The 22244-nt window shown below is 39.0% G+C and overlaps 1 protein-coding gene across 7 annotated transcripts in view; it reads right to left on the minus strand.

Annotated features, from left to right (window-relative positions):
• PEAK1 (pseudopodium enriched atypical kinase 1) overlaps positions 1-22244 on the minus strand; it is a 110121-nt gene that overhangs the window by 83276 nt on the left and 4601 nt on the right. Inside the window, exon 1 of one of the 7 annotated variants that reach the window (XM_082290820.1) lies at positions 7014-7124. The exons of the other annotated variants lie outside the window; for them this stretch is intronic. The gene's annotated coding sequence lies outside the window, so the exon portion shown is untranslated. Of the gene's footprint in view, positions 1-7013; positions 7125-22244 lie in introns of those variants that run through there. 7 annotated transcript variants of the gene reach the window in all.

Raw genomic sequence — 22244 nt, forward strand, 5'->3', positions numbered from 1 at the left:
AATGTTAATTTCTCCATTTTAAACATAACACAATGTAAACTCCTCTGCAAATGCCAGTCTGTCTACTGTAGACACACAAAAGCTCATCTCTGTACTGCTGCCTCTCTCCTCTGTTGAAGTAAACACTGAATTCAAATAGGAAACATTCTGAAGCACAATTGTTGAGCTGTTCCCAAGGGATAGTTACAGTTTCATGGCTTAATCACTCCAACTTTCCATTTTGTTAATAACATAGTTGAATAAAAATCATCTGATGCTACTTGTGCATTCATTTTAATGAGTCCTTGAAAGAAATGCCTACAGTGAAGCATGCCCAGATCTCCTGAATCAGTGGGAAAAGTTCTGCACAAAGATTAGAAACATCTTCAGCTTCTATCCATCAGTAACATCTTTTTGATTCTGAATCCCAATTCTGCTCTGAAGAAAAAGAAGTTTTAGATAGTTTTAGTTAAATATGAAAATCAGTGCCTGAGCTAACATAATCCTCCAACCCCAGCTTCCCCTTCCAAATCTTGGCATATTAATCTCCTTTCCTTTTAGCTGCTCCAGTTCTTGCACAACAATGCCATTTCCTGAATTCAAATCTCCACAAATAAACCTCAAAGCTGAATAATACATTATTAAGCCCTATGAATATTCCCTTAAGCAGGGGATCCTTAAAAAACTGGGCTACACTGTCACAATTCAGCATCATTTTCTTCGTCCTTTCGGGGTAAAAACAAGAAGCACTGCAGCAGCCAATAACCTAAAAATCCTATTGAAACATAAAACTTCTACTCCCTGCAGAAGAGATTTTTAATAAGCTACTAATGCTTTGTTTAAATCCTCATCCCTCCATACAGCAGTCATTTATTTCTCTGTGGAGATGTGATTTGCACAGGCTCACAGGGAAATCCTGGACCGGTGTTTTCAGGGGAAGGAAAAGCATCCGCACCTTCCGGTACAGCCCCAAGCCACACACCTTTCCCAAGTGTTCAAACTATCAATGCTCAAACATTAACCTCAATGATTGTTTCTGCAATATGAAAAATTTAGAAGTATTTTACCTAAGGATGCTCAGTTTTGATGTGCCTGCTCTCTCAGTTTTGATCTGTTCCTTTCCTAGTGCAAATGCTCACTAGAGGCTAAAAATGTGTGTAATTACTGTGTTCAGGGTCCAACCTGAGCACAGGCTGGAGAGTCTCTGCATTAGATATTATCTCAAATCAGCTCTCTCAAGTGTGACTTGCTGGATGAGGAGGATGACAGCTGATGGCAATGCAGATTGCACATGGACATGGTCCACAGGACACTTTTCACTAAAAATCTATCTCAAGCAAGGAAAAAAATAAATCATCTTGAAGAGCAGGTACTACAGGGGAAAAATGGACTGGACTTCAGAGGGCAAAATTTATTTCACAATTAACTCCATTAAAGCAAACTATTCATTATCACTGCTGTATCATCCACTCAAGACCCATGAGATACTTTTCTCAAAAGGGTTGGAGAATACAAACAGTATTACTAAGAGAAGATTAATTACCTGTTGTAGGCTAAACATTTTAAAAACGTCTTTGCAGTAATCCCCAATGAAAAACACTGACGAACATTCAACAGGAGAAGACAGTGTTTCTCACATTGAAATTAGACAAGTTCATTACCCAGGGAACAAGAAATAAGGAATTGAGAAACAAAGGGACACAATCTCTCAACTTAAACCATTTTTCAATCATCCACACAGCAATATGCAGACAGCCCTGCCCCTGCGTGATGGAGCAAGTGCTCAGTACCTTTATCAGCTCAAATATTCAGTGCAGCAAGTGAATGCTGAGCCTGGAGCATGCCTTGGCAAGATGAAATGCCAAGCAGTGAAAAGAGCTGAGCCAAAACCACTCTGTGCCAGTCCAGCCTAAGCAGTGCTTTCCTAAGGAAAGAGGAACAAAAACCAAAGCAATTTTAAAAAACTGATCCTGAAAATTTACAAACCAGGAAACAGACTCATAGCTCTTGGAGTGGTGCCACTATCACCAGCATCTTGTCACCTCCCCCCCATGCCCTCTAAGACACGTCCTCCAAAATGTCTCTTAAAAATCAACTGAAATGGAAGTGAAGAATCTAGAATGACGGACTAGATCTTAAGGTACAGCTATTTTAAGGAAAAAACAAAACAAAAAAAGGAAGCCTGTAAACAAAATCACAACTTAATCCACCACATTTCAGTTCACTGTGTCACACTGACACCTCTAATTCCAGTATCTTACAAGTCTAGACATCTGTCTCGAACTTTTAATCTGAAGCTAAAAACTGGGCAAAATCTATGCAGTTTGAATACAGCAGTGTACCAGACTTTATGAAGAAGAGCCCTTTTTACATTGCTAAGGTACAAGACATGTTTACAGGGTATTCTGCTCTGAAACATCCAAATTTACTCAGTAGTAAGTTTACTCACAAAATGATCGATTACTCCCTACCCAACTGCATGTAAAGCAAAGCTTCTGGAGCTTTGTCTTTCTCTTTAAATAGGAGGGAAGCAGCTGAGCCATCCTGAGCCCATCTGCATGTTAACAGAACATTTCTTAAGGTGCAGATTTACAATCTGTGTAAGAAGATAAAAATCTGCACTTTTGGTCAAAGGGACTATCCCTGCACTTCTCTGGCAGCTGTAGCTGATGAAAGTGCTTGTGGGTTGTGTAATCAGCCTGATAGATGTGCTTCCTAAGCTGGCTGGAAGCTAATCCCCCACACAAGAAAACTTCCAGCCAGATTGGGAACTTCAGCTTCATGCTTTTCATATTACTTCAGTTCAAGATTATATACAAGAGGCAACTCTAATTTCCTAGCATGTCATTGCTTTTTTTTTTTTTTTTTTTTTTTGGTAAGTAATTTCTGATCATGGAAACACATTTAGAGAAAGGCTTTTCCAGAACTGCGGTAATTCTTAGGTAAAAAGTTGAGTTGGGCATGATATCATAACATTCTCAATAAACCCTAACACTTATTCCACTGGACTAATTTCCTATAAATTGCATGTCCGTACTGGTATTCTAAGAAAATGAAGTTTATTGCTATGTGCCCTCCCTTAACATCTGCCAACCAAATAAAAGGAGGGTCTTAAACTCTGCAGATGTTGGCAGGGGGAAAGTACCACCTAGTAAACAAAGACTGCTGAGGAAGGCTTGACAGTTTAAGTTCTGTCCTTGGCAGATGCACTTGCTGTGACAAGGGGATGGTGGTGGTAGAACAGACTAGGACAGGAAAATGAGGAACCAAAGGGAAAGTGTATTGGAAACTAAGCTCTCTCCTCTATTCAGAAATGGTTAAAAAACACCCACAAACCCCAGTTTTCCAAGAACTTGTTTTCTGCCCTAGAGAGGGGTAAAAACATTTTTTTCAAGGAAATTAGATATTCCACAACTTTTTTTCAGTGTTGTGCTTACACAAAGAGATACCACTACACAAAACAATCCAAAGTCAACAGGTTCAACAAAATATATTTCAACTCATTTGGAGAAAAAAGGGAAAAAAAAGTGTAAAGTAGCTCAGGACAATTAATGCACTTCTGTGAATTGTTCTGGTCATAAAACTGACACTTTCCACTTCAAAAACATCTATCCACCTTTTCCAAACACGAACAGACTTGTATTTCTACCATAAATCTTATCTTTCCACCCTAACACTGAAAATTTCCCACTGACCTCAAGGGCATCCATTTCCCTGGGTGTCCCAAAAGGATAATCAACAGCATAAAAGCTCCAGCTGAGCAGATACCAGATCCATTACTGTAGAATGTATTGGGTAACTGATCCATAACTATAAAATATTTATCTACATTTGGCATGTGGCTATCAAACACCATCAAGTTCATTAGGCAGTTTGGTCCAAGGACACATTTCTTGCAAGAATTATTCCCAGATTCCACAAGAAGTTGGGGTATGTTTTCAATCACTACATCTTACTTAGAATATAATCAATCTGTAGAAGAATAATTAATTTGCAGATCACATAATCAAAAAGTTCTGACAGAATCACCTCATTAATTCCTCTCTCCTACACACACAGAGTAAAAGTCACTGGAAAAAATGCTCACACTGTTTTAAATTGGTCACTTCAGCTTTGGTTTGGGTTTTTTTTCATCCTGAATAGAAAAATGGAAGTAATTTTCTTAGGCTGGCAAGAGCTTGTCTCTTGAATCCACATTATTAGTTGGCTTTCAGCTTTGAAGATCAGATTTGATTAGTTCCCTGAACAAAATCCAAAAATCAGCAGCTAGTCCCTAAAGAGACCTTCTTCTTTTGGGGAGAGATTTTGTCCCTTTTTCCTCGAGCCTCTCACAAAAAGGATGCGGTCATTACCAGACACAGGATTCCAGACTGGCATTTTTTTATGTGGCTCTGAGTTTGGACTGATTTATTAGAGTAAGAGATTCACTAAGTCCATCTCCCATATTAGCTAAGCTGAACTTGCTGGAAAATGACAATTTAGCACCTGGAAGCAGGTGGAAACTGAATTTCTCAATATATGGATAAAGGACAACCTATTTCTATTTATGTATATCTAAGAACCAAGGAAGGGAAGAAAAAGAATAGCAAGTTACCAAAATACAACTGCTGTGCTACATTACATAAATATTTACAATCCTAGCCAAATTTATTTGTTAATATGTGAATGTATTTGACACATCAGAATGAAATCACTAAATAGTCCTGCCAAAATGTTTTGGAGACAGAACTCCTTCTATGAGAACGTGGTGGTAAAGCAAGACAGGCTTTTTATTCTGCTTTTCATTAATAATGCAAACCCAGCAAGAACCAACCAGAGACTGCAACAAGTTACAGCCTCACTTGTTACAATGAACCATTCCCAAGACTACAGAGATAATCAAAATCATCTGATGGACAATGCAACCTGGGAGAAAGAGTGGTTTTGTAGGCAGGGATTACAGTTTGACAAGTTTTACTTTTGTTTGTAGACAGCACAGGAGAACAAGTTAAAGGTACCCCAAGAAGCAGTTTTCTAAGTTTCTAAAAATAAACAAATCTTTTCTGTTGTACTCCTAATTCCATGAAAATGAAACTCCTAAAATTTTGAATTGTTTTAAACTCGCAAAACCTGAACAAAAATGATTTTTCCAGAACTGCAGCACCACTTGCAATATACTCAGAAGACAAATTCTGCTCATTTTCCAGCATTAAAAAGCAGATGTTCTTCTGTGCATTAACAACACTTGATTATAAAATAAATTTATCGTCTATGCAAAGAGGAGTGAACATAATGGCTCCCTGAAGGCACAGCTTCGAGGTATGAGGGCTATTAGTTCAATTTCTTTTTCAAATGCTGCAGAGAAGGATGACAGAAAGAAAGCTTCCAGTTGTGATTCTCCTAATCCGTCTGGTCCGTGGATGCCTTCACTCCAGATTTCCCTAATAAGCTCTGTTACAGCACAACCCTGCCCTGTCCTCACAACACACAAACTGCAATCTGTGTGGTCTAGTTAGAATAGTTCAGGCAAAGCATTTTGGGTTTCCAATGATTATTTTTTTAAAACCTGGGATAGCAAGAGAAGGTCATTTCATTTAAAAAACCCACAGGAATCTCATAACATTTCAAATATTTTTATTTGTGTGTGAAGATAGACATTTGTGTGGGATGTGGAGGGGAAACTTTGGGTTTATATATTAGTTTATTTGGGCAGAGGATGATTGCTGGTTTCCTACCAGTGTTTTTGCTAAATTCCTTTGCTAAACTCTCTATAGTATTGATTACCTGTTAAAAATTTAACGTGTGCAGTTAATGAAGCAGAAATAACACAGCAATGTAATCAGTCAACAGCAAAAATTCTCAAAAGGGGAAGCAAATCTGTGGTGTTTGGGAGTGGGAGAACAAGTACCACTGGTACATTTAAATAGCAGAGATACACTGAGGGAAATATATATGCAATCAAGCATATAAGAGGGAGGAGGAAAACCAGGAAAAAGCATAAAGGGCAGAGGAATGAACAGAATGAAGCGTGATTGAGTAACAACCCATGCAAAGAGGACCATCTTGGAGAGATCTGCTCTAACTGCCACAAATTCTTCTGCAGAGAACAGATAGCCTTTACAACAGTCCACAGACTTAAAATTCAAAGCATGCTGCATCACTAAGCCCAAGTTCTACAAATAACTTTATTTTAACCACATCCTATAGGCTATGTTTAGCCCATAAATGTTTCATTGCATTTTTGAACAACCAGTTACTGGTTATACCTCCAACTTTTTCAAATAAAAGCATCAGAAATGTACACAATGTGGGAGTATGGGTACTGAACATTTTCTTTTGTGACAAACTGGACTTGGAACATTGTCACCTCCCCACCCAGCTCTCCCAATCTTGCTGCTGTTGTTCTGCAGATCTGCTGGTCCACAGGCACCTCCCCAGTCCAGGTGCTAAGCCCACAAGGCTTCCATGGCCTCCTTTCCAGTATAGCCCTATGAACCTGTTTTCTGCACAAATGAGAGAGCAACACATTTGTGATAAGCAGATGGAATGCAATATGGCCAAGGGGCTGTAAAAAAAAAAAGGTCTGACATAACTCATTCCTGCTGCTGCTGACATCCTTCTGTACGGCCACAGGTTGAACTCATCTGGGTAAACAGAAACTCAGCGAAATAAGCACTTGCCTCATTTTTTCTGGGACCCATTTCTGGACAGAGGTACATGAGTACACATGCTAATGTAGCATGAAACCAAGAGACAGGACAGGAGGTGCAAGCAGCTCTTTAAAATGGGTTGTGCAAGACATCTGCCAAAACACTACTCTGATCTGAGGGTTTGGGTAACAATTAAGGATTACATGGGGAGGGATCCTAGAGCCATTCCCTTCTCTTCTGGCCCCACAGCATGCTGTTACCTTCTCACATGCCTCAGGATAAGCTCTTTCAGGGACAAAAAGCAATACAAATCTTTAACAAAAGTTATGATTAAGCAGAATGAAGAGTTTACTGTAATTTCCTTGTGTTAAATATAGAGATACTGCACAGATCCCTCTCCCTTACCGTGTTCCTGGTGCCAGTGTGGCTCCCTCCTGTGTGTTGGTCCTGATGGTTACAAGCCTCCTCACTGAGCCAATTTGAACTGCAAACCTAGTGTCAAAACGGTCTTCTTCACTGAAGTAACTCTGTTGCTTTAACAAGTTAACTCAAGTTCAGTGGAGGGCACAGGGGTGCTGGTGACAGGGGAAGAAGCAGCAGCAGCTGGGGAGAGGAAGGAAGATAGGAGGAAGAACTAAGCCATTATTTTTGGATTAATTTAGGTGCTGTTCCATGCTACAGTTGAGAGAGGGAAAGGAAATAAGACCTATAAAGAGAAAAGTACTGCTGCTGGGTAATTAAGACCTAGGAGTAAACATGCCAAATGGTGTTTGCCACATGACAACAAACAAATGTGAATCAGAATGTGAATCAGTACTGAGCAGAGGAGGGAACGTTTTCTCTGCTATTCAGGAAGCACTTCAATTGTTTAGGAAAGGTGTGAGTCATTAACTCTAGCATGTACAAGTGAAACATCCGAAGCTATAAATACTTGACATACTTCAAGGGCTCTTTGGAATGGAAGAATGGAAATCTATATGTACTTTTTCAAAATTACAGAAGCGTGAAGCCATGCATCATTTCACAGATTTTGGTTTGTTGTGTTTAGGCTCTTCTGAATTGCATTACCCAAGCATGACGAACTATAACCTTGAAAGGCCCTGCTTTCTTGCTTCCGATGCTCTGGGTAGCTAAACAGTTCTTTGTGATAAAAGATGAGAGGTGCACAGGAACTGGCAGAATGCTATTTTAACGCAGCACTTTTGTATGTCTCAATTGGTAGCTGATCACAGCCATTAAGCAAAATTATCTTTCTGATGGCAACCAAGAATCTCATGGCAACAGTCACATGCCATAAAAACAACCCTCCTTCTCTTTGATTTCGCATCTGCTTGTAGGAGCTCAGCATGAAGGCAGTAAGGAAGTTTTACTGCCATCTTGCAACATTGACTTTTATGGATTCTTCAGACTATAACACACTGAAACTCTTCTTAATCTATTTCTAACTCCTAACATAATTTATTACTTTTAGACAGGTAAAAAGGCTGGTTGGGCTCCAGCAGGGTTTTCATTCCCAGCTGAAACCCACCACAGTAACATCAGTGCAGTGGGATTATCAAGTCATGGCAAAGGGCTTGGCTCCTGAGCTAGATTTAGCCAGTCTGGCAGCCTAATGGCAAATATTACTGTAATAATCCAAGTATAGATCCCATTCCTTCAGATATGCAGCTTTCACATTTTTCCCTATGAAAATCATCAAGCTGAGATGGTATAAACACCTACACAATCCTTCTAAAGAAAAATATGGTTTTTTCCCCCATGATGTGTTCTTCAAAACGATTCTTGCACTGCCTTTTACCTTGGGATAAGGGATTCCAAGGAATACTGACAGACTGTACATGATCACACCACAGGCACCTTCCAGAAGGGAGTCATGAAATTCCCCAAGAGTCCTGGCTAACCCAAGTTCAGGGAGTAAATGCATTACTCCACTGTGACTGACAAACTCCTGGGAAAACTGCACAACAGGAAGAGGGTAAAACAGAGCTTAAGAGCTTGGACACACACGAGTCATTCATTTACCCCAACCCCGAATCTCAGAACAGAAATACACAAGAGGAACATAAGAACACTTGGCTCTGTGTAAGCACATGGAAAGTATGATTTTTCAGTATCATAAATATTTAATTATACTTCTAAGGATATCACTAGTTACATTCTTAATGCAAATTCCTTTAAAAATTCCTGTTAACAAAACTCTTTAGAGCTATGCTACTATTTTCCTTAATTTGATAAAAGAATTATGAAAAAATATTTTTATGAAGAACTTATTTTCTCCCAAACACATCTAAGTTCTCTTGTCCTCAAGAGAGACTGATCAGGTATTCTTCCAAGCCAACTGATCTGTAAAACCTTTGATGAAGAGTTTTTAGAATGTAGAAGTCTAACTGCCCTGCCTACGGCTGCCTTTAAAATGCTGCAGTCTGCATTAAACTGGTGCTACATCACACCCAACTTCCTTAAAGTTGGGAAACCAGTGTAGTATGAGGTGATATCCCTTCCTTTGCTAGCAAGTTCCAAGTTTTATTAAATTTGCTCACTCATTGCAGGCTTTCAGTTGTTGCACACTTGGTATTACAGTCTTTTCACAAAGTGAGCAATGCTCTATAGAAACCTCCCATGTTTTAAAAACCTACAGGTCTGAAACAAATATTCCCACTTACTGCTTCAGAGCAAGTAAATCAAGAAACAGGAGCTCATCATGAAAGGTTCTGCATGCCAGAGCTGCCCAGACTGCAATGTGATAACACAGAGCTTCACAACTACAGCTGCATTATTCTGTTGATGTATTTGTGCAGTCACCAAGGCAATGCTGATAATTTATGTAATAAAAGACACTAAAAAAAAAAAAAAAATTAATTACCTTGTACTGTGCCATTGGTGCATCTTCTCTCCTTTGTCATCCCAGGAAGCAGAAGCAAACTGCTCCTGCCACAGTTACCTGTGTCTGAAGGACAGTGAGGCTTAAAGAGCTGCTGCTGTGAAGTCACGAGCTACATTTGCAGCACAGTACATACAGTGGGTCTCTAACATGGCAGCAATAAGAAAAACATTAGTTTGTCTCACTTTCAAGAAGTCTAAAGTAGCAGTAGGGCTTTCCAGCCTGGAATCACAAATCACTTAGCACTGTGCAATTTAAGAAGGATCTAGGGGATGCAGGTTTTCCACAGCAGGGCCCCGTCAGGCTGCAGAGCCAGCCAGCAATCAGCCCTGATCTCCCTGAACACGCATCCTTGGACTAAAATGCACAGAATGGAAAAAGCTAAATATGCAAAGGAAGAGACACACATGTATAAACACATCTAAGTGTTTCAGAGAAATTGCTCCTGAAAGTGTCACTGAAATGAAGGCATCATATTAAAGTGATTCTTCCCAAAGACATGTAGCCCGGACGTCCCTTCTGGGGTCATTCAGCAGAGGTTCTGTCCCCCCTGGGGGCACAGCCAGCTGCTGCTCCCTCAGCCTAACAAATTCTGTCTTAAGGAGTGGGGCTGACATTTTACCACTGCACCCACATATTCTTTTCTCACATAAGCAGACATCTGAAGAATGGAAAAAAAACCCACCTCATTTGTGAGCGGGCTGAAGGGTACCAGTCAAGAAGTAAAAAGTTGCTCTTGTCAGATAGAGTGATTTATCAAGCTGCTGTCTCTCAGCAAGAATATGAAGAATGCCTGTGCAAGCTCACTGCAGTGCAAAGGAAAACAACTTAGATTTAAGATGTTTAAATCCCTAAGAAAACTAATCAGCTTCACTGTACTGAAATCTAGTAAGAGGTATTGCAGCTCTATCCTGCACTGCGCAGGCAGGGGTAGTAACCTGTAGCTGAGGGATGATTGACAGGTAAGGGACAACAACCCTTTCATGGATTCCAACTTGATCTAGAAAGAATTTATCAGTCTGCATCAACAGAGTGCTGAACAGAACTGAAGGAATGTGGCTGGCAGGTCGAAGGACTTCCTAAGCTTGTGAACCAAAAATAGAATTATCAATGTATGAAATATTCTAAAAAAATTTTTGTTAACCAATTTTTTTTTATTTTGGTAAGTACATAGCCTCATTTTTAGAAATAGTAGTGGCAATGAGACACTCACAATGGTCAGCAGAACTCATCCACAAGGAATTTTTGGGAACACATCAATGTTCCAGGCTCTCAGCTCTGCCCCATTCCATTTTCTCTTTGATGTCAGTAAGTTATTCATCTTATTAGTTCAAGTTTTATCTTTTGATCAAACTTTTGTAATACATAATTTGGAAATTAGTTTCTTAGAGGGACAAGAGCTGTCAAATCAGATCAACCCCAACAAAGCGGTAACAGCTTAGGACAAGTCAGAGCCAAAGCTGGAATTTCAGAGCATACGTGCAAGTTATTATTTTCTAAAAACCACAGTGTTGACATTACAAGGGAAGAAAAGAGAGGAAAGATCCTATCTCCTGAGCCCTTGATCAAATTACTTCATAATTCACCCACTAACCCTATCCCCTGGTTCCCATAACAGACAACAATCTGAGACAGAACAAGCCTGTGGATTTTAGAGCATTAAGGGAGAAAAGGGAACAAACTACAACATTGCAACTAAATCTCTAGAGGATGTAGAAACACTCAGAGGTGTTTTAAACAGCAGAATAATTTTATAGAACCTTGCAGATATAAAATACGGGGACAACTTGAAATTAGACACAGTCCATGTGCAATATACAAAAAGTAGGAGCCCTGAACTATGCAATGTCTGCAGTTTCCTACGGTTTCTTTCAGCAAACTTTTTTCAAAGTAATTGTCAAAGATATTAGATTCCAGTATTTCGAAGATGGTATCTACTAGTTCTTAATTTATCCTAACCTCTTATCTTTGAAGCAATTCAGTTTCTGTCTCAGTGCCTAATTTCCATTTTACACATCTTATAATTGTGTTTGTCCTTTAAAGTTGACTTCTGAGGATTTCCATCATTAACACATCTACAAGGAACAAACAACTTGCTCTTTCTGTGTCCTTTGGTTGAGATCTAATTATTAAAGTTATAATTACTAAAATATGTAAGGAGAAATAAGTTGGAAATTGCTTTAAATTGCTCTTTTACTGAAAGCTGTGGGCTTGGACATTTCTTTCATTAGGAAGGGCTATGTGCTTTGCAGAGGTTTCAGATCCTTAACCTGTAAACGAACTTGCTGCATGAGTTACTTGTTCACTTTGCCTTCTATCAAGTCCTGGTTATTTCTAATCATATTTAGTTTCCCTTTGCATATTTAGGAACTACTCCTCTAAGCCCAGAAATTTTATGCAGTGTTTCTAGAACTATTTACTAAGATTTTAAAACATTTCACCTTCTCTCTCCTTTCTTCAATATCTATCTTCTTAATGGGTAAAGCATGAACTTTATCTTCTTAGGATATGGACATGCTAACAGTTTTTAACATGTAAACCCAAGAGCTGGCAAGCCCTCTCCAAGATTAAAAAAACATGAAAAATAACTGACAACACTGAGCTATGCTTATTTCATGATGCAGACTCTGTTCTATACAGCAAAGTATAAATAGTGTCCACAGCTGTGCAATTTATCCTCAGCCATTAAATGTCTCCACAGTTTTACAATTTCTAAAAGTGTCTGCACTGCCTACAAATGAGCTGCATTAATATAAACAGCGTGTGAATGTCCAGAGAGCCTATAAAACAAAAGCCCTAGGAACAGACCTTAACTAAAAAGTGGCACTTCCAGATTTAAAAAATAAGAGCTTGTAAGTATTTCACCATTGATCAATTTGCCAAGAACCCTTTCCAATGTTTTGATCCCTCAATCTTGAATCCCTGGTTTAGATGCCTGGAGGGAAAACGAGAGCTTGTTTGAAAAGGATGGAGCCAACCATCCCCTCTGCGCTGTGCCTAAGTGCTGGGACACCGGGCATCCTGCTCCAAGTCCCAGAACTGTCTGGTTTCACCAAAACATCCAGCACCCGCCAGACAGAGATGATGAAATAACCTGCGAAGACTGACAGATTCAAACAAGGCATCACTAACAGGTATGCACAGGAAACACAACTAAACATGGGTTCACTGGCTCAAGTCCTAAATAAACAAGTTCATGATATAGATATATACTGTTAAAAATCCAGCACTGTTCACTTACAGCACTTTGCAGAAGAATACGTGAGACTAAAATAAGCTGTAAGCTGTATCTTATCTCCATTTTAAGAATGAGCAAGTTTCTTAACCTCTTTGTCTCAGTTTCCAAGGCTACAAGTGAGGCATGACAAAGGCAGGAAGAAAACCCAAATATTTTTTGGCTCTCAGTTTTTTCTTTTTGCTATTCAGTCATCTTATCTTCTTAAACTGTGGGATTTAGTTATTTAAGCATAGATATTATTCTATGTTCAGCCTGTTTTTTTGGTGATTCTAATCAGTTTTTCTCTATGCAAATCTGGCCAATTGTTTGGTGATTAAATTTGGTCACTTCTTGCTTATATGCACGTAGAAATAATCAAGGAAACAATACCCTGAAGAGCACTAGTGGAAGAAAGGACAGATTCCTATAAAATAAAGTTAAACCAAGCTGTTTTTAAAGGTATGCAAATGACGTAAGAGAAGACAGGAAACTACATTTAAAGTGTAAATCAAACCCGTTGTTTTGTAAAATTTCTGGAAAAGCTTTGAAAAATGGCTTTTTCTACTTTTCTCTTGCAGAATTTCTTTGTTCACTACAAAAGAAAAAACAAAGCAACAGAAAATGAAGTGATGTTCCTCCTCTGGCAGAGAAGTAATGAAGTCTCCTCCCCCTTCCAAAGCGGATCACAGTTTGCCAGCTTTGGCAGCCACTGTAGTATTTAAAATAGAAATGAATCCCAAAATGTGATTTGGCAAAGACCCACTGAAATATTCACTAAGTCTGTTTTCCCTCTTTTCCACTTCCTTTCTACCATTCTAATAATATCAAGAGATGTTTTTGGGCACCTCGGAGATGAAAAGCACCCGGGGCTGACACCCAGACAAAGAGCCCCATGAACTTTAACACACATGGAACACATGGATCAGACAGACCAGCTTTGTACGGAGAGGGCTCCTTGTATGGCCACGGCCCAGAGCGCTGGGACACTTCCAACAGCTGCTCTTATTCTTACACACAGCTTGAGTTCGATGGAGGCACCCTCTGTGCCTCCCCAGACCTGGAAGCATCAGTTCCTCTGGCACTGGCAAAAGCCAACACCCAATTCTGCCACAGGTTCCAGCAATTTTTCAGCACACACAGACAGAACTATGATTTTCGTAACACTTTTGTTTTCACCTACATTGCGGTGAATCCTACAAGCCAGAACACACAGTATTTTATAGATATGCTGTGCTGAAAGAAAACAAAGAAAATACAAGTGCATAAGATGAGAGATGAATCAAAGATGTGAACCCTTCACAGGGATATCTGAATCCACTGCCAGACTGAAGCATGCTAGCTGGAGTCAGTATGCAACAAACTCCACTCAAAACAATTGCTTTGGAAAAAAACTTACTTAATATGAAACACCACTTGGCACTGGGTGGGAACAATAAACCAGTTGTCACAGATGCTTGAAGCAATAACAGAAAGCATGTTTTATTAATGGAGGTACTAAGCTCGATATGAGGGAACCATGACAGTTCAGCTTTAAAGAACTGTCTTCAGCAAGAGCAGCAGATCATGTGGCACCTATAACCACTGCTTCATTGGGCTTTAAAACGACTGACTTCTCTCTAACTAGGAAGTGCTGTATATAAATTAATCCATCTTATTCATTCACAGCATAAAAGCAATTAAAGCATCTCTGAACCCACAAAATGTTAGCTTTAATATGCAAGCAGCCAGCCAGCCGACTCATTCATACAGTAGTTTCAATTTGAAAGGTGGGCAAAATGTCTTCAATATATTTATGCAATAGCACCACATTACCAAAGTAATCCTGTTCAGGATCTTGTGACATACCTCCAGAAAATGTCAGGACCAAAACTCTCTCATTCCAAGGGTAAAGAAACTTTCCAAGCATCAACATTTTGTCTTCTGTATGTTTGAAGCTTTAGAATTTTTATAATCACATTCCAAAGCCTGAGTAATTTCTACTTTGCCATCAATGAAACTGTTCAAAGGCAGCAGCAGGAAGACTCAAAGATTGATTTCACAGATCATTGGTCCAGGCAGTGTTTGTAAACTGCTGACCCCCAACCATGGAGAATTACTAGGGCCTTGCAGATCGAAGGGAGACTTCCAGCCTGCTAGACAGTTTAAAACTGATTTGAAACCTAAAAAACTTTTAAAGGAGTTCATTCTAAATGAGTCATATTAGCCCACACAAGCAAATCAGCACATTGTTCTGATTTCCCCTCCCTAAAATGCATCGTGTCCTCAGTACAATGCTACTGCACAAATAACTCAGGACTTGCCCAAAGCTACCACCAAGCTTTGATTACAGCAGTCCTATTTTGTATATTCTCAAATCAAACAAGAACTAAATCAGCCTGCTAAAAACCAGCCAGTACTTCAAAATCTCCAGTGAAGATTAAGAAACAAATCTCTGCAATAACGCACTAGCCAGGTCAGAAAGAGCCTCATTTTCTCGCTTCACGATAAGACTGTGGTACACATGAAAACTGCTGTGCAAAAGAAATGACAAAAAGCACCAATTAATTGTACCAAATTATTTTAATGCAGATCACTGCTACTAAATGTTTCAGACAACAGTATTTCCACTTTGCCCGTTTGGCTGCTCTTTCCAATTGATTCAGCTCCACAAGTGAGAATGTTTGCATTGTCAAAGCTTTTGTCACCATCAGCATTTTGTTGAGAACACTATGCCCCATTTTAGATTTCAGTATATTTTACACAAGAGTTAAAAAAATTGTGAGTGCATGTCATTTTGCCAATCATTCTCATCTTATTAAGCTTTTGTCATGGTCTGACAATACCAAAAGACTTGAATGCATTTTACTGTTTTGCAAGCAGACTGCTTTATCTCTTGTCATAAATGATGGAAAATGTGATCCTGAGGTCAACGAAGAAAATTGTAAAAATGAGGCTTCTTTACTTACAAGTATTTATTCAGTCTCTGACTTGGAGTTTAAAGGCAGGATCTTCCATGCTCTAAAAATAGCAAAAATCTGTTTTAATCCAAAATTTCAATTTTTAGATGGAAGAAGAGCACCTGGATTAAATAATCTGAAAACTGAGCAACAAACAAAGCATCATCCCAGTTTCCAAGTTTTTTCCCATTGCTGAACAATACAGAAATTAATTCCAAAGATGACTCCCAAATTACATGTTAAGTATTCGGCCATAAGAAAAGCAAATACTCATCAACAAGTTGGGCTGCAAGCTTCTGATATGCAAGACAGCTCTTCGAGCTCACAGAGAGAAATATTTAACTGGCAAAATGTACGCTTGCTCTGAACTGACTGTAACACATGACCTGGCATGTGCTTTGACAGCAAGTTGTTCAAGAAAGATGACAATACAACAGAGTTACAAAAACAAAATACAGCAGTGCCAGGATAAGCCTTTGGAAATACAATTTGTGATGTAAAGCCATAAATCTTTAACATTCAAACTAAAGACGTGAAGTTCTTAGAAGAAGCAGCCTAACTGCTGAGGTTAGAAGACATTCCCATACTGTATTATGGCAACTAAATAAATATTTACCATGGCTGTTTTCAAAAGGCTGGGTTAGCAAAGTGAGTAAGACCATGAGAGTGTTCTGGGTCCTCTTTTAAACACTAGAATAATTGACTTCAGGCAAGCCAAGCTTTTACTTCTCTTATTTGTAAAATCAGTAACTTATGGAGTTCTGCATTTTGATAGGAGTTGACTTAAAAAGCCATTTCACTCTGCTGCCTCTCTGCTTCCAATACACAGACAGCTGGGATGCTCGTTAAAAGTCTCCTCAACCAGCACTTTAAAGGAAAAAATACTTTAGCAAACCAAAGCCCCAGCAAATTTCTGGAAAGATGAGCACTGCAGTCACACTCCCCAGACAGTGAAATGTTTCTAAATCACCACTACCTTCTAGTGTACTACTCTGAAGATAAAAATGGACTCTTCCCAAAACATGAATATAGCAGAAGATTCAACATTAATAGCTGCTTCTAACAAATATATCTATAAGATATACATATACACATCCAGATAAATCTGAGCAAAGACACACACTATTCTCAGGATGACAACAGAAAATGCCTCCTCTTTGAATGAAAGTTTATGCAACATTTTTCCCCAATAACACTAAAAAGTTGATTTTGAGATAGAAATAATTTTTAAGCTGTAGATTTCAGAGCAACATAGTGTAGAGTGATCACATTTGTCCAAATCTTCATGGCCAAAGATATTTACAAAGAGTCCTCTTGAACTGTTGACAGAAATTTATAGCTTAACTTCCACAAATACTAAAACGGATCAGCCAGTAACTGTTTTCTATGAAACTATAAACTCATTTATACACATAAGATATGTAACAGTGGAAGTTGGTGCATGGGAATGCCAGAACTGACTTGTCTGCAAAGCCAAACAACAAAATAAACCACAGCACCTAGAACTGTTTCTTCAATTCAAGCACTTTTTTTTTCTCCACCCAAAAGACATACTCTTTTTTTCTAAGTGACTCCTTTTTTGTCAGATTCCAAAGCAGGCCCTTCAGCCCCAAGTTTGCTTTGTCCACCAGCCTCTAATTATGAGGTGAAAGAAGAAATAAAGCAGAGAAAATGAGTAATTTGAACACAAGTTCCAAAACCTAATGGCTTCCACAGTTTGTGTCAGTATTTCTTCAGAAAGTCATAATTTTATACAGAGGGAATTCTATAAGTACTAAAGAAAATATTTGCTCCTCAGAACACTGCAGTTAAGCCTCCCAAACAAACTGTGGGGGACTAGAGGTGTTACAGAGCTAGAACATAGGGAAATGCTTTTACATGGCTACAAGCAGCAAATACTTTGTGAATGCAAAATAAAAACTTGAGGTCATGCTCAGAACTTAAAAAAATTAAATGTTACGTAATAAAATGCACAAAGCTCAAGAGAGTTACTCATCTGAAAAATATGAAAAAACCCTTTCAAAACAACGTATTTATTCCAACACATCTTAGAGAGGCAGAAGAGACAATGTTCCCTCTCTTTGCACATTGTGTACAGCTTTTCCAAAAGAAAATGTTTATCCCAGGTCCTGGCACATGCTGTGAAACAGTGCAGACACATTAGGGTCACACCAATTAGCAAAGCAGCATTCAGAAAGACCATTACCTTCATCACGAGATGCCTTCACTTTCCTCTCTCATGGTAAAAATAAAGAAGGCAGACTTCTATTTCAGTATTTTTTCCTTATCTAAAGGCCAGATTTCTGATTTTTCAGGTGCAGCACAATTAACTTCAAGATTGACATCCCTTTTGTTCTCTGCATATTCTGTTCTTAAATGGCACTGTCACACGCACCCAAGGACATGGAAGTGATGAGTTCACATGGTTTACAGAGTGCATTCCTTATCAGCCTGAGGAAGGCACCTCAGGAAGATACAATTTTCCATTCTCCTATTTTTTAAGATCTCAGAATACCAACTGAGTCTAGTTCATCTCTCAAATTAATGAACAGAGTGTCTTTTTTGTGGTGTGACAGCTCTCCTTTCTAACCTCCATCATACACCCACTACCAAGAAAACAGCAAGAATGTTCAAGAAAAACTTACAAGTGCAGACTGATGACTGCAAGTGCACCTCTGAGACAGCAAATCCCTTCCCACTGGTCTCAGGAAGGATCTAGGAGCTGCCCAGGCTTTGAGCTGTCCTCTGGCTATCATTTTCAGAACTTTGTAGCAGATTATGCAGCTGGGGCAGATATTTTACTTTGCATCATCCAATGAACATTTTTATGTCTGATACACACTTACCTTGCCTGCAGAACAATTACTCCAAGAAGTCATGGAAAAATAGTGATGGAAAAGAAACCTTGACCTGTGTGGCAAAGTGAATTAAACTAAAAGTAGCTGAAATATATTAATTTTAAAATACCTTAGAGACATTTGTAAACTGGTATGTGAAAGCCAAATCAAAATTACAAAAAAAACCCCTGCTATTGCCTCACATTCACAGTAGGAAAGAAACAAAGTTTTTAAATTATAACTGTTCCCATGTAGTTTGAAACACTTGAATGGACAAGCATCTTGCTCATTATCAGCAAGAGAAACTCAAGACGGCACATCCATCTGCTGTAGAGAGACAGCTGTGCTCCTCTACAGTGTCTACACTAATGACAATGCTATCGTTTTTGGAAAAGCAGAGCTTACCTTTGTTTAGAAACTGAGACTGATTTTCAATTATTTCACTTGCTCAGTAATTTTTATCCACAATGCAGGTATTTGCATCTAGCACAATCACTGCAACTATGAACTGGGTACCGGCTGCTTATTTTTCCAATATATTTTCAAACTTCTATTGTGATTACTTAATTGAAAAAGTACACCAACTCTTTTAGTCAGCAGAACACAACAAAATATTCAATGTGTTATCCATGCAATACAATTTAGTGACTATTGACTGAGCTTATAACCCCCTCAGTAAACTGATTGCTGCTGAAGACAACAATATTCATTATATGGATTCATATTTCCTCCTGTGTTCTACAGATTTCGTTCCATTTGGGTGTTTAAAAACTTTTCAATGAAAGCACCCCAAGTTAGCTTACTACGTAGACACTCCAATATTTAATATGCAAAGAACTGCAGAAACTGAACTCTGGGGGGAAAAAACCCAATTATGTAACATTTGATGTATTAAATCTAATTCCCACTTATTTAAATGCTGTTGCTTTGGTATATCACCTGTTTACTGTTATTTCCCCTGAGAATGATTATTATGCATGAACCTTCCAGCTGTGAGGGCAGTTGTGTAGGAGTATTTTAGAAAATGCCATTATTCCACAGCATTTCCATCATCCCCTCTGGGGGGACTGAGCAGAACTCCCTGATAACCTGTGCCGGTTATCTTTTCCAACATGTTTCTATACAACACTGTTTCTCACTCTGAAAATTTGGCTACAGAAGGTCTGTCTGTTGCTATCTCCATTGTTCAGGAACAGCACTGTTGATTTACACTGATAAACAAAGGTAATGTACAACCATAAGCAATGAAGTCAATCTGCAAAGGACAGAGTAGAAAAAAATCCTGCAATGTTATCACTGTTGCATACTACAGAAAAAAGTTACAGCCTTGTGGAAAAAAGAAAGGTGAGGGGTGAGAACTGGGCACCTTTTTTATGCACCACTTCTTGCTGTTTACAACATTATGCAATCCAGTATGATTTGCAATTGTGTGTGTAAAGAATGTAGTTACTGAATCCCCTTCTGATGCTGATGGCAATGCCCATCAGAATGGAACCTGATTGAGCTTCTCTCTTTGAAAGCAACAAACAATCAAACACTTCCCACACTCCAACAAGCAGAACAATGGAGAATTATGCAGAACACGGGAGAACTCACCATGACTAAAGCTCCAGTGAGGTTGAGGAATCTCCATCTAAACCACTCTGCAATCTCACCTTAATGCTGTTGCAGGAGGTTTTTCATGGCAACTGTTACTAACAGCGTCTCTCTATCACTTGCTAAAAACAGGTACTTTATGTACCAGAGTGCAACACTCCTCCTGATGCACCAGTTGCTGAACAACTTGACTAAAAGAACCACCTTTGGAAGAGATTTGCTGCTGCTCTGAGAAGGTAAGTGGGTTAACTTGTAAGGAACCACGACCCAGCACCCTGCCTGCCAACAGGTTCATGGAGCAAGATGCCAATTAGGATGTGGCAGCTGGAACTGACACAGCTCACAGGGTAAATGAAATACAGGGGAAGCTCTGAGCTCTGCTTGTACTGACATTTTCTCTCACAGGGATGCTGCCTTTGCTGTACAAGAAATACTTACCAGGCAAAATTCAGAGGCACAGGAGCCTCAGCAAGCTTTGCCCTAACACGCCTTCGTTTTTTGCGCTTCTCAAACAATCTTCTCTAGCCAAAAATACTGTGCTTTAAATCTGAATCTGTCTCACTTCAAGGCCTGCAATAACACTTTCAAATTTTTGTTGTTAAAATTGAAAGGTATGTTATTGACAGCTTCATTAGCAGCAGAGCAGGTTTGAGACTTCCTTGCTAATAATATGATATTCCAAATTAAAAAAAAAACCCCACAGTATGAAAATACAATTCTACATATATGAAGTCCTAAAATAGTAAGCATTTATGAGTTGGATGTATGTTTAACACCAAGTTCATTGAATTCTTCCACTGACTACAACATACCACAAGCTGTTGCACAATCACTGCATGTGTAACTGATCACATTGGCAGCTTTTATGCGCCCCTCACTCCACATCTTTACTAGGAGCTGTCTCCCTCCTTCTAAAAACTGAAAATGTCTACAGTTTACAGAACAAAAGTCATTAAATAAACTATCTCCTCCAAAGATCATTCCAAATGGCAGGAGTCACACTCCTTAACCATATAGTTACAGACTTAAAAGTCTGAGACTGGGGAATATTGTGCAACCTGTTTTTAAGGAAAACTACCCAATCTAGATGAGGAAGGCCCAGAAGGACAATTAGCAAAGTTTAAAGCGAATGGAAAAACAATTACACAACATGACTTACTCCCCCGTGGAAAACTCCTGGACTAATATTTATTCTCTCTGAGCTTGTATATATTTGCATTAAACTTCAAAGTTTATTAAAGCAATTGATGCAATTCTGAGCCTTTAAAGAAGGAATCAGTGATTTTAACAGGATTCCAAACAGGCTAAGAGGGCACTCTGCAGAAGACTATTTGGGGCTAAAACAAGGTAGAGAGAAAGGCAGAACTGAGGGGGGGGGAAAAAAGGTGCTAAAACAGTTACCCAAGGACAGCTTCAGCTCTAGAGCCACTGAAATTTTAAGTGTCTCTATTACCTTCAGCCACACATGCTTCTGAATTTCCCGGCCAATTTGGGGAAGACTACATACTTTTAAAACTGTTCTTCCTTCTTCTTGCTGCATCACAAAAGCCCCCAGAAAGGACACCAACAAGTATAAAACCAGAACAATGATACTCACTGAGAGGAAATTTGACAGCTGAGACAACAATAAGAGCATCTGTGATATGTACAGAGACTTACACTAAGAGGGAATATACATGAAGTGTGGAAGGATGTCTATATTTGTTCATGTTTATAGTGTAAGATTTAAATGTCTTTTAAATGTGTTTGAAGGCTTTTCTGACAGTAAGACCCTCGGAGCTGGAAGACTGGATATAAATATATACATGCAGAATTTACATCTCTTGTATTATAGACTGTCTTCCTCCTCTGGTGAGCTTTGTAGGGAGGCCTGTATAAATACAGGCATGCATCCAAGAGGGAACATTTTAGTATTGAGATCAGTTTTACAAAAACATGGAAGGTCAAACTGTGAACACTAAACAGCTTCCTACAGAACCTCTATCCAACAATACAATAACCCAAATCTGCTTGAACACCAATAACGTTGCATTTGGCAAACTCTGTGCTAGTAGCAGTATTTTCTGAAATAGCACTAACTTTATCAAGTCAGTGATCTTACTTTTTAGCGCCACACTGAACTGGCATCTCAGACAAGATGTTACTAAAACAAGTATTGCTAGAAGCCTA

Source organism: Coloeus monedula (assembly GCF_965178545.1).
Source record: "Coloeus monedula genome assembly, chromosome: 14".
Taxonomy (NCBI): domain Eukaryota; kingdom Metazoa; phylum Chordata; class Aves; order Passeriformes; family Corvidae; genus Coloeus; species Coloeus monedula.